We start from the raw sequence: 13,378 nt of genomic DNA on the forward strand, positions 1-13,378 counted from the left end.
CGTCTGAACTTCAGGAACTGAAGCCAGTTCTTTCTGGAAGAAAATCGACAGGGCCGAAATTTGAACCTTAATGGACCCCAATTTTAGGCCCATAGACACTCCTGTTTGCAGGAAATGCAGGAATCGACCCAGTTGAAATTCCTCTGTAGGGGCCTTCCTGGCCTCGCACCACGCAACATATTTACGCCAAATGCGATGATAATGCTTTGCGGTTACATCCTTTCTGGCTTTAATCAAAGTAGGGATGACTTCATCTGGAATGCCTTTTTCCTTCAGGATCCGGCGTTCAACCGCCATGCCGTCAAACGCAGCCGCGGTAAGTCTTGGAACAGACAGGGTCCTTGCTGGAGCAGGTCCCTTCTTAGAGGTAGAGGCCACGGGTCCTCTGTGAGCATCTCTTGAAGTTCCGGGTACCAAGTCCTTCTTGGCCAATCCGGAGCCACGAGTATAGTTCTTACTCCTCTCCGTCTTATAATTCTCAGTACCTTGGGTAGGAGAGGCAGAGGAGGGAACACATACACCGACTGGTACACCCACGGTGTTACCAGAGCGTCCACAGCTATTGCTTGAGGGTCCCTTGACCTGGCGCAATACCTGTCCAGTTTTTTGTTGAGGCGGGACGCCATCATGTCCACCTTTTGGTTTTTCCCAACGGTTCACAATCATGTGGAAGACTTCTGGGTGAAGTCCCCACTCTCCCGGGTGGAGGTCGTGCCTGCTGAGGAAGTCTGCTTCCCAGTTGTCCACTCCCGGAATGAACACTGCTGACAGTGCTATCACATGATTTTCCGCCCAGCGAAGAATCCTTGCAGCTTCTGCCATTGCCCTCCTGCTTCTTGTGCCGCCCTGTCTGTTTACGTGGGCGACTGCCGTGATGTTGTCCGACTGGATCAGCACCGGCTGACCTTGAAGCAGCGGTCTTGCTAGGCTTAGAGCATTGTAAATGGCCCTTAGCTCCAGGATATTTATGTGAAGTGATGTCTCCAGGCTTGACCACAAGCCCTGGAAATTCCTTCCCTGTGTGACTGCTCCCCAGCCTCGCAGGCTGGCATCCGTGGTCACCAGGACCCAGTCCTGAATGCCGAATCTGCGGCCCTCTAGAAGATGAGCACTCTGTAACCACCACAGGAGAGACACCCTTGTCTTTGGTGACAGGGTTATCCGTTGATGCATCTGAAGATGCGATCCGGACCATTTGTCCAGCAGGTCCCACTGGAAAGTTCTTGCGTGGAATCTGCCGAATGGGATTGCTTCGTAGGAAGCCACCATTTTTCCCAGGACCCTTGTGCATTGATGCACTGAGACTTGGCCTGGTTTTAGGAGGTTTCTGACTAGCTCGGATAACTCCCTGGCTTTCTCCTCCGGGAGAAACACCTTTTTCTGGACTGTGTCCAGGATCATCCCTAGGAATAGAAGACGCGTCGTCGGGATCAGCTGCGATTTTGGAATATTGAGAATCCAACCGTGCTGCCGCAACACTACCTGAGATAGTGCTACCCCGACTTCCAACTGTTCCCTGGATCTTGCCCTTATCAGGAGATCGTCCAAGTAAGGGATAACTAAAACTCCCTTCCTTCGAAGGAGTATCATCATTTCGGCCATTACTTTGGTAAAGACCCGGGGTGCCGTGGACAATCCAAACGGCAGCGTCTGAAACTGATAGTGACAGTTCTGTACCACAAACCTGAGGTACCCTTGGTGAGAAGGGTAAATTGGGACATGGAGGTAAGCATCCTTGATGTCCAGAGACACCATAGAATCCCCCTCTTCCAGGTTCGCAATCACCGCTCTGAGTGACTCCATCTTGAATTTGAACCTCTGTATGTAAGTGTTCAAGGATTTTAGATTTAAAATAGGTCTCACCGAGCCGTCCGGCTTCGGTACCACAAACAGCGTGGAATAATACCCCTTTCCCTGTTGCAGGAGGGGTACCTTGATTATCACCTGCTGGGAATACAGCTTGTGAATGGCTTCCAATACCGCCTCCCTGTCGGAGGGAGACGTCGGTAAAGCAGACTTTAGGAAACGGCGAGGGGGAGACGTCTCGAATTCCAATTTGTACCCCTGAGATACCACCTGAAGGATCCAGGGGTCCACTTGTGAGTGAGCCCACTGCGCGCTGAAATTCTTGAGACGGGCCCCCACCGTGCCTGAGTCCGCTTGTAAAGCCCCAGCGTCATGCTGAGGACTTGGCAGAGGCGGGAGAGGGCTTCTGTTCCTGGGAACTGGCTGTTTGCTGCAGCCTTTTTCCTCTCCCCCTGCCACGGGGCAGAAATGAGGAGCCTTTTGCTCGCTTGCCCTTATGGTGCCGAAAGGATTGCGCCTGATAATACGGCGTCTTCTTATGTTGAGAGGCTACCTGGGGTAAAAATGTGGATTTCCCAGCAGTTGCCGTGGCTACCAGGTCTGATAGACCTACCCCAAATAACTCCTCCCCTTTATAAGGCAATACTTCCATATGCCTTTTGGAATCCGCATCACCTGACCACTGCCGCGTCCATAACCCTCTTCTGGCAGAAATGGACAGCGCACTTACTCTTGATGCCAGTCGGCAGATATCCCTCTGTGCATCACGCATATAAAGAAATGCATCTTTCAAATGCTCTATAGTCAGTAATATACTGTCCCTGTCTAGGGTATCAATATTGTCCGTCAGGGAATCCGACCAAGCCACCCCAGCACTGCACATCCAGGCTGAGGCGATTGCTGGTCGCAGTATAACTCCCGTGTGAGTGTATATACATTTCAGGATATTCTCCTGCTTTCTGTCAGCAGGTTCCTTAAGGGCGGCCGTCTCAGGAGAGGGTAGTGCCACCTGTTTAGACAAGCGTGTGAGCGCTTTATCCACCCTAGGGGGTGTTTCCCAACGTGCCCTATCCTCTGGCGGGAAAGGGTATGATGCCAATAACCTTTTAGGAATTATCAGTTTTTTATCGGGGGAAACCCACGCTTCATCACACACTTCATTTAATTCCTCAGATGCAGGAAAAACTACAGGCAGTTTTTTCACACCAAACATAATACCCTTTTTAGTGGTACTTGTATTATCAGAAATATGTAAAACATTTTTCATTGCCTCAATCATGTAACGTGTGGCCCTACTGGAAGTCACATTCGTCTCTTCATCGTCGACACTGGAGTCAGTATCCGTGTCGGCATCTGTGTCTGCCATCTGAGGTAACGGGCGTTTTAGAGCCCCTGATGGCCTTTGAGACGCCTGGACAGGCACAAGCTGAGTAGCCGGCTGCCTCATGTCATCAACCGTCTTTTGTAAAGAGCTGACACTGTCACGTAAGTCCTTCCATAAGCCCATCCACTCAGGTGTCGACTCCCTAGGGGGTGACATCTCTATTACAGGCAATTGCTCCGCCTCCACATCATTTTCCTCCTCAAACATGTCGACACAATCGTACCGACACACAGCACACACACAGGGAATGCTCTGATAGAGGACAGGACCCCACTAGCCCTTTGGGGAGACAAAGGGAGAGTATGCCAGCACACACCAGAGCGCTATATATATATAGGGATACCACTATATAATGTGTTATCCCCTTATAGCTGCTGATATTATTAAACTGCGCCAATTAGTGCCCCTCCTCTCTTTTTTACCCTTTTCTGTAGTGCAGGACTGCAGGGGAGAGTCAGGGAGACGTCCTTCCAGCGGAGCTGTGAGGGAAAATGGCGCCAGTGTGCTGAGGAGATAGGCTCCGCCCCCTTCTCGGCTGACTTTTCTCCCGCATTTTGCTGTATTCTGGCAGGGGTTAAAATACATCCATATAGCCCTGGGGGTTATATGTGATGTATTTTCGCCAGCCAAGGTGTTTTTATTGCTGCTCAGGGCGCCCCCCCCTAGCGCCCTGCACCCTCAGTGACCGGAGTGTGAAGTGTGCCTGAGGAGCAATGGCGCACAGCTGCAGTGCTGTGCGCTACCTTGTTGAAGACTGATGTCTTCTGCCGCCGATTTTCCGGACCTCTTCTTGCTTATGGCTCTGTAAGGGGGCCGGCGGCACGGCTCTGGGACCGGACTCCGAGGCTGGGCCTGTGTTCGGTCCCTCTGGAGCTAATGGTGTCCAGTAGCCTAAGAAGCCCAAGCTGGCTGCAAGCAGGCAGGTTCGCTTCTTCTCCCCTTAGTCCCTCGATGCAGTGAGCCTGTTGCCAGCAGGTCTCACTGAAAATAAGAAACCTAAAACTAACTTTTTCTAAGAAGCTCAGGAGAGCCCCCTAGATTGCACCCTGCTCGGTCGGGCACAAAAATCTAACTGAGGCTTGGAGGAGGGTCATAGGGGGAGGAGCCAGTGCACACCAGGTAGTCCTAAAGCTTTACTTTTGTGCCCAGTCTCCTGCGGAGCCGCTATTCCCCATGGTCCTTACGGAGTTCCCAGCATCCACTAGGACGTCAGAGAAAAATGGGTCTCACCGAACCGTCCGGTTTCGGTACCACAAACAGTGTGGAATAGTAACCCCGTCCTTGTTAAAGTAGGGGCACCTTGACTATCACGCGCTGGGAATACAGCTTGTGAATTGCCTCTAGCACAGCCTCCCTGTCCGAGGGAGTTGCTGGCAAGGCTGATTTGAGGAAACGGCGGGGGGGAGACGCCTCGAATTCCAGCTTGTACCCCTGAGATACTACTTGAAAGATCCAGGGATCCACCTGTGAGCGAGCCCACTGATCGCTGAAATTTTGGAGGCGGCCTCCCACCGTACCTGGCTCCGCCTGTGGAGCCCCACCGTCATGCGGCGGACTTGGAAGAAGCGGGGGAGGACTTTTGCTCCTGGGAACTAGCTGTTTGTTGCAGCCTTTTTCCCCTACCTCTGCCTCTGGACAGAAAGGACCCGCCTTTTCCTCGCCTGTTTTTCTGGGTCCGAAAGGACTGTACCTGATAAAACGGCGCTTTTTTAGGCTGTGAGGGAACATGGGGTAAAAATGCTGACTTCCCAGCTGTCGCTGTGGAAACGAGGTCCGAGAGACCATCCCCGAATAACTCCTCACCCTTATAAGGCAAAACTTCCATGTGCCTTTTGGAATCTGCATCCCCTGTCCACTGCCGGGTCCATAAGCCTCTCCTAGCAGAAATGGACAATGCACTTATTTTAGATGCCAGCCGGCAGATCTCCCTCTGTGCATCTCTCATGTTTAAGACTGAGTCTTTTATATGCTCTATGGTTAGCAGAATAGTGTCCCTGTCTAGGGTGTCAATATTTTCTGACAGGGAATCTGACCACGCAGCGGCAGCACTGCACATCCATGCTGACGCAATAGCTGGCCTAAGTATAATGCCTGCGTGTGTATATAAAGACTTCAGGATTGCCTCCTGTTTTCTATCCGCAGGCTCCTTCAGGGCGGCCGTATCCGGAGACGGAAGTGCCACCTTTTTAGACAAACGTGTGAGCGCTTTATCCACCCTAGGAGGTGTTTCCCAACGTGCCCTATCCTCTGGCGGGAAAGGGAACGCCATTAGTAATTTTTTTGAGATTATCAATCTTTTATCAGGGAAAGCCCACGCTTCTTCACACACTTCATTTAATTCTTCAGATGGGGGAAAAAACTACGGGTAGTTTTTTCTCCCCAAACATAATACCCTTTTTTTGGTACCTGGGTTTAAATCTGAAATGTGTAACACCTCTTTCATCGCCTCAATCATGCAGCGAATGGCCTTAGTGGACATTAGATTAGACTCATCGTCGTCGACACTGGTATCAGTATCCGTGTCGACATCTGGGTCTGCCATCTGAGGTAGCGGGCGTTTTAGAGCCCCTGATGGCCTTTGAGACACCTGGGCAGGCACAAGCTGAAAAGCCGGCTGTCCCGCATTTGGCATGTCGTCAAATTTTTTGTGTAAGGAGTCGACACTTGCACGTAATTCCTTCCATAAAACCATCCACTCAGGTGTCTGCCCCGCAGGGGGTGACATCACTTCTACAGGCATCTGCTCTGCCTCCACATAATTTTCCTCCTCAAACATGTCGACACAGCCGTACCGACACACCGCACACACACCGGGAATGCTCTAAACAGAGGACAGGACCCCACAGAAGCCCTTTGGGGAGACAGAGAGAGAGTATGCCAGCACACACCAGAGCGCTATATACTGCAGGGACTAACTGAATTATGTCCCCTATAGCTGCTATAATATTTACTGCGCCTAAATTTAGTGCCCCCCCTCTCTTTTTTACCCTTTTTCTGTAGTGTAGACTGCAGGGGAGAGCCAGGGAGCTTCCTTCCAGCGGAACTGTGAGGGAAAAATGGCGCCAGTGTGCTGAGGGGGATAGCTCCCCTTTTTCGCGGACTATTCTCCCGCTTTTTTAAGGATTCTGGCAGGGGTATTTATCACATATATAGCCTCTGGGGCTATATATTGTGATTGTTTTGCCAGCCAAGGTGTTTTTATTGCTGCTCAGGGCGCCCCCCCCCAGCGCCCTGCACCCTCAGTGACCGGAGTGTGAAGTGTGTATGAGAAGCAATGGCGCACAGCTGCAGTGCTGTGCGCTACCTTGGAGAAGACAGAAGTCTTCATGCCGCCGATTTTCCGGACTTCTTGCTTCTGGCTCTGTAAGAGGGACGGCGGCGCGGCTCCGGGACCGAACACCAAGGCCAGTTCCATGTGGTCGGTCCCTCTGGAGCTAATGGTGTCCAGTAGCCTAAGAAGCCCAAGCTAGCTGCAAGCAGGTAGGTTCGCTTCTTCTCCCCTTAGTCCCTCGTTGCAGTGAGCCTGTTGCCAGCAGGTCTCACTGTAAAATCAAAAATATATACTTTCTTCTAAGAGCTCAGGAGAGCCCCTAGTGTGCATCCAGCTCGGCCGGGCACAAAAATCTAACTGAGGCTTGGAGGAGGGTCATAGTGGGAGGAGCCAGTGCACACCAAGTAGTCTAAAAGCTTTCTTTTAGTTGTGCCCAGACTCCTGCGGAGCCGCTATTCCCCCATGGTCCTTTCGGAGTTCCCAGCATCCACTAGGACGTTTTATATATATATATATATATATATATATATATATTTCTCTATGTATATATAGATATATATATATTAAAGATGCTGTCTTAAGAGATATATATATATATATATATATATATATATAAAACATGCCCAAAGTGACATGAGTCTACTGGGTCCTAGAGTCAAAGCTATGTCGATTTCTGCTTGACGTGTCCTGTCGAATATGCAATGGACAGATGATGCCGACTTAAGAGGCATATGGAAGGCTGAGGATTGTGTGGAGAAGGGTTCTCGGACCTGGTCTCCACAGCTATAGCTGGTAATTCTGATATTTTGCCTTCTATTCCTCCACAGCCTAGGAAAGCACGACATTATCAAATGCAGCCTTTCGAACAAAGAAACAAGAAAGTCCGAGGTGCGTCCTTTCTTGCCAGAGGCAGGGGCAGAGGAAAGAAGCTGCACAACACAGCTAGTTCCCAGGAACAGAAGTCCTCCCCGGCCTCTACAAAATCCACCGAATGTCGCTGGGGCTCCACAGGCAGAGCTAGGCTCGGTGGGGGCACGCCTTCGTAAGTTCAGCCACAAGTGGGTTCACTCCCTGTTAGATCCCTGGGCAATAGATATTGTGTCTCAGGGATACAAGCTGGACTTTGAGGAGATGCCCCCTCACCGACGGCCCTGCCGGCTTCCCCCCACGAGAGGGAAACAGTGTTAACTGCAATTCACAAATTGTATCTTCAACAAGTGGTGGTCAAGGTTCCCCTCCTTCAACAAGGAGGGGGTTATTATTCGACCATGTTGTAGTCCCGAAACCGGACGGTTCGGTCAGACCCATATTGAATTTAAAATACCTGAACATATACCTGAAAAGGTTCAAGTTCAAGATGGAATCGCTAAGAGCAGTCATTGCAAGCCTAAAAGGGGGAGATTTTATGGTGACTCTGGACATAAAGGATGCATACCTTCATGTCCCCATTTATCCACCTCATCAGGCGTACCTCAGAATTGCGGTACGGGATTGTCATTACCAATTTCAGACGTTGCCGTTTGGTCTCTCCACGGCCCCGAGAATATTCACCAAGGTAATGGCGGAAATGATGGTGCTCCTGCGGAAGCAAGGTGTCACTATTATCCCGTACTTGGACGATCTCCTCATAAAAGCGAGATCAAGAGAGCAGTTGCTGAACAGCGTATCACTTTCTCTGGAAGTGTAACGGTAACACGGCTGGATTCTATATATTCCGCAGTTGGTTCCTACAGCTCATCTGCCTCTCCTAGGCATGATCCTAAACACAGACCAGAAAAGGGTTTATCTCCCGATAGACAGGGCTGGATTAAGACTATGGGGGGCCCAGGGCGCACTTCAGTCAGGGGGGCCCCTAATAAAGAGGCAGGCAGAAGAAGACACACACATACACACACATATCCCCACACGGTGCAGCACTCTAGGCAGCTGAAAGAAATACTATAACAGCAGCATATATTTGATATATTTGGTAACGTTTCAGTGCCGTTTATAGGTGACACTTTCTATGTGCTGCTGTTATAGTGTTTATTTCAGCCGCCTGGAGTGCTGCACTATGTGGGGATGTGTGTGATTCAGAGTCTGCGGGCACCCGGCGCTGATGGCTTTATTCTACAGAGAGAGCCAGACACCTTGCTGTGTGTGTGTGTGTGTGTGTGTGTGTGTGTGTGTGTGTGTGTGTGTGTGTGTGTGTGTGTGTGTATTATAATGGGTGGGTGGGTGCATGTCAGAGCTACTTACTGAGAGCATATGCTCCAATCCACTGGATCCTCTTCTAGATACTTGGTTTTCGATGTCCGAGCCTTCAAATCTGTAGACATATAAAAGTACAGAATCCTATGAATGTATGAACCCTAGCACTACAGTATGTCAAGTCGGGCCAATATAATATGTCCCAGTCGTTACCACCAGGAGACACATATCTGCATTGCATGGATAGCCATGCAATTTCGTTAGGTGTTCCTGGGAGGTGATTGGATAGTGGTTAATGGCGGTAGACGTGTCAATGTCAGGGACTGCGTCATAAAATGTAGTTCCATTGGCACTGGCAGCCATGATCCAATGGACATTCTGAGCACCAAAGGGATTCTATAATGTCTGATGGTGCAACCGATGTTTGATCGATGGCCCGTCTTCATGCACACATCGACAGATTTGCATTACAGCTGGTGGACGACACATAAGGGCGCCCACCGACTGCGGCATTAGCTTAAAGACGTAGTAGCAGCTGCTGCAGCTACTGCACATCCACCCACCTCCAAATCAGGCTCAAAGGGATATTCAATTACCCCCCGAAGAGACATCTGGAGTATAAACCCCCGATGTTTCTTCGGGTGCTGCGGTTGGGCTGTTTGATTTAGTCGGCTGGTAAAAAGTGCATTTTCACCCGAAAACACACAGGTTCAGTGAAACCTGTGTGTTTACGGGTTTACGGCAATACAGTGTTTACGGCAATACAGTACACCCGACAGCAAGGCAGGGTAATTGAATATCCCTTTCAGTATTATATAACTACACCCCACCACCCAGATAACAGTAATATACCCCCATATTATTAATACACCCCCACCCCCAACTCACCACCCAGATAACAGTAATATACCCCCATAATATTAATACACCCCCACCCCAATAACAGCAATACTGTATAGTCCCCAAAATGTTAATACACCCCCATCCTCTTAACATAACCCCCACATATAACATTAATACAACCCCAGACTGTATTAATATAGCCCCCTACACTTCCCCATATACTTACCTCAGTAGGAAGTAGGCTGCCTGTTCTCAGCAGACTGCGGAGCTGGAGCTCATGGGGAGAAGGAGAGACAGTCACAGATAGGGTAGAAGAGAGGAGGAGAGGGAAGGGGTGGAGACTAGAGCAGGATAAGCAAAGACATAGGGATAGATGAGAGAAGGGGCGGGGCTTCACGGAGCATAGGGGGCGGAGTCTCAGCAGGGGGGGGGGAGTGAGCAGAGGCATCCTCACCGCAGCCCATTGGTGGCAGTGGGAGATGACCAGTTCAGCAGCTGTGACTGGCTGCTGCACTCAGTGCTGGCCCCGATGACAGCAGAATGCAGCAGCAGAAGCTGCATGATCGATCTTGGAGCCTAAGTGAAAGATTCCTACGGATCCTCCAGGGGGCCCCTGAGATTTGGGGGGCCCAGGGTAACGTACCCCCTGGGCTCCCCCCTTAATCCGGCTCTGCCGATAGAGAGAGCTCAGGAGCTCATGACACTGGTCAGGAATCTATTAAAACCAAAACAGGTGTCAGTGCATCACTGCACTCGAGTCCTGGGAAGGATGGTGGCATCATACGAGGCCATTCCCTTCGGCAGGTTCCGTCCGAGGACCTTCCAATGGGACTTAATGGACAAGTGGTCCGGATCACATCTCCAGATGCATCGGTTAATCACCCTATCCCCCAGGGCCAGGGTGTCTCTCCTGTGGTGGCTGCAGAGTGCTCACCTTCTCGAAGGTCGCAGATTAGGCATTCAGGACTGGGTCCTGGTGACCACGGATGCAAGCCTCCGAGGGTGGGGGGCAGTCACACAGGGAAGAAATTTCCAAGGGCTGTGGTCAAGTCAGGAGACTTGCCTTCACATCAACATCCTGGAACTAAGGGCCATATACAACGCCCTACGTCAAGCGGAGTCCCTGCTTCGCGACCAACCGGTTCTGATTATGTCAGACAACATCACCGCAGTGGCTCATGTAAACCGCCAAGGCGGCACAAGGAGCAGGGTGGCGATGGTAGAAGCCACCAGAATTCTTCGCTGGGCGGAGAATCACGTAAGCGCACGGTCAGCAGTGTTCATTCCGGGAGTGGACAACTGGGAAGCAGACTTCCTCAGCAGGCACGACCTCCACCAGAAAGAATGGGGACTTCATCAAGAAGTAATCACGCAGATTGCAAATCGGTGGGAACTGCCACAGGTGGACATGATGGCATCCCGCCTCAACAAAAAGCTGCAGAGATATTGCGCCAGGTCAAGAGACCCTCAGGCGATAGCTGTGGACGCACTGGTGACACCGTGGGTGTTCCAGTCGGGCTATGTATTTCCTCCTCTTCCTCTCATACCCAAGGTGCTGAGAATCATAAGAAAAAGAGGAGTGAGAACAATACTCATTGTTCCGGATTGGCCAAGAAGGACTTGGTATCCAGATCTGCAAGAAATGCTCACAGAGGACCCGTGGCCTCTGCCTCTAAGACAGGACTTGTGCAACAGGGGCCCTGTCTGTTCCAAGACTTACCGCGGCTGCGTTTGACGGCATGGCGGTTGAACGCCGGATCCTAACAGAAAAAAGCATTCCGGATGAGGTCATTCCTACGCTGATAGAGGCTAGGAAGGATGTGACGGCTCAACATTATCACCGTATATGGCGAAAATATGTGGCTTGGTGTGAGGCCAGGAATGCCCCTACGGAGGAATTCCAGCGGGGCTGTTTCCTTCACTTCCTACAGTCGGGAGTGACTTTGGGCCTTAAATTGGGTTCCATTAAGGTTCAGATTTCGGCCTTATCCATTTTCTTTCAAAAAGAACTGGCTACTCTGCCTGAAGTTCAGACGTTTGTAAAGGGAGTGCTGCATATTCAGCCCCCTTTTGTGCCTCCAGTGGCACCTTGGGATCTTAACGTGGTGTTGAGTTTCCTGAAATCACACTGGTTTTAACCACTCAGAACGGTGGAAGTAAAATATCTCACGTGGAAGGTGGTCATGCTATTAGCCTTGGCTTCGGCTAGGCGTGTGTCAGAATTGGCGGCTTTGTCACATAAAAGCCCTTCTCTGGTTTTCCATGCGGATAGAGCAGAATTGCGGACCCGCCCACAATTTCTGCCGAAAGTAGTTTCATCCTTTCATATAAACCAACCTATTGTGGTGCCTGTGGCTACGGAGGATTCCGAGTCACTGGATGTGGTCAGGGCTTTGAAAGTTTATGTAGCCAGAACGGCTAAGGTCAGGAAAACAGAATCTTTGTTTATCCTGTATGCTTCCAACAAGCTTGGGGCGCCTGCTTCAAAGCAAACTATTGCTCGCTGGATCTGTAACACGATTCAGCAGGCTCATTCTGCGGCTGGGTTGCCGCTGCCTAAATCAGTTAAGGCCCATTCCACAAGGAAGGTGGGCTCTTCTTGGGCGGCTGCCCGAGGGGTCTCGGCATTACAGCTTTGCCGAGCGGCTACTTGGTCAGGTTCAAACACCTTTGCAAAGTTCTACAAGTTTGATACCCTGGCTGTGGAGGACCTTGTGTTTGCTCATTCGGTGCTGCAGAGTCATCCGCACTCTCCCGCCCATTTGGGAGCTTTGGTATAATCCCCATGGTCCTTACGGAGTCCCCAGCATCCACTAGGACGTTAGAGAAAATAAGATTTTACTTACCGGTAAATCTATTTCTCGTAGTCCGTAGTGGATGCTGGGCGCCCGTCCCAAGTGCGGACTTCTTCTGCAATGCTTGTATATAGTTATTGCTTAAATAATAAGATTTTACTCACCGGTAAATCTATTTCTCGTAGTCCGTAGTGGATGCTGGGGACTCCGTAAGGACCATGGGGATTAGCGGCTCCGCAGGAGACTGGGCACAACTAAAGAAAGCTTTAGGACTACCTGGTGTGCACTGGCTCCTCCCACTAAGACCCTCCTCCAGACCTCAGTTAGGATACTGTGCCCGGAAGAGCTGACACAAATAGGAAGGATTTTGAATCCCGGGTAAGACTCATACCAGCCACACCAATCACACCGTATAACTCGTGATACAATACCCAGTTAACAGTATGATAACAACTGAGCATCTCAACAGATGGCTCAACAATAACCCTTTAGTTAGGCAATAACTATATACAAGTATTGCAGACAATCCGCACTTGGGATGGGCGCCCAGCATCCACTACGGACTACGAGAAATAGATTTACCGGTGAGTAAAATCTTATTTTCTCTAACGTCCTAAGTGGATGCTGGGGACTCCGTAAGGACCATGGGGATTATACCAAAGCTCCCAAACGGGCGGGAGAGTGCGGATGACTCTGCAGCACCGAATGAGCAAACTCTAGGTCCTCCTCAGCCAGGCTATCAAACTTGTAGACTCTTGCAAGAGTGTTTGACCCCGACCAAGTAACAGCTCCGCAAATTTGTAAAGCCGAGACCCCTCGGGCAGCCGCCCAAGAAGAGCCCACTTTCCTCGTGGAATGGGCTTTTACAGATTTAGGGTGCGGCAGTCCAGCCGCAGAATGTGCAAGTTGAATCGTGCTACAGATCCAGCGAGCAATAGTCTGCTTAGAAGCAGGAGCACCCAGCTTGTTGGGTGCATACAGGATAAATAGCGAGTCAGTCTTTCTGACTCCAGCCGTCCTGGAAACATATATTTTTCAGGGCCCTGACTACGTCCAGAAAACTTGGAATCCTCCAAGTCCCAAGTAGCC

General features: G+C 50.5%; 1 protein-coding gene across 1 annotated transcript in view; it reads right to left on the reverse strand.

Moving 5' to 3' along the window:
- Nucleotides 1–13,378, reverse strand: part of LOC134966196 (cytoplasmic phosphatidylinositol transfer protein 1-like) — a 264,862-nt gene that overhangs the window by 184,363 nt on the left and 67,121 nt on the right. The gene's annotated exons all lie outside the window — the stretch shown is intronic.

The sequence above is a fragment of the Pseudophryne corroboree genome, chromosome 10 (assembly GCF_028390025.1).
Source record: "Pseudophryne corroboree isolate aPseCor3 chromosome 10, aPseCor3.hap2, whole genome shotgun sequence".
NCBI classification, from domain to species: domain Eukaryota; kingdom Metazoa; phylum Chordata; class Amphibia; order Anura; family Myobatrachidae; genus Pseudophryne; species Pseudophryne corroboree.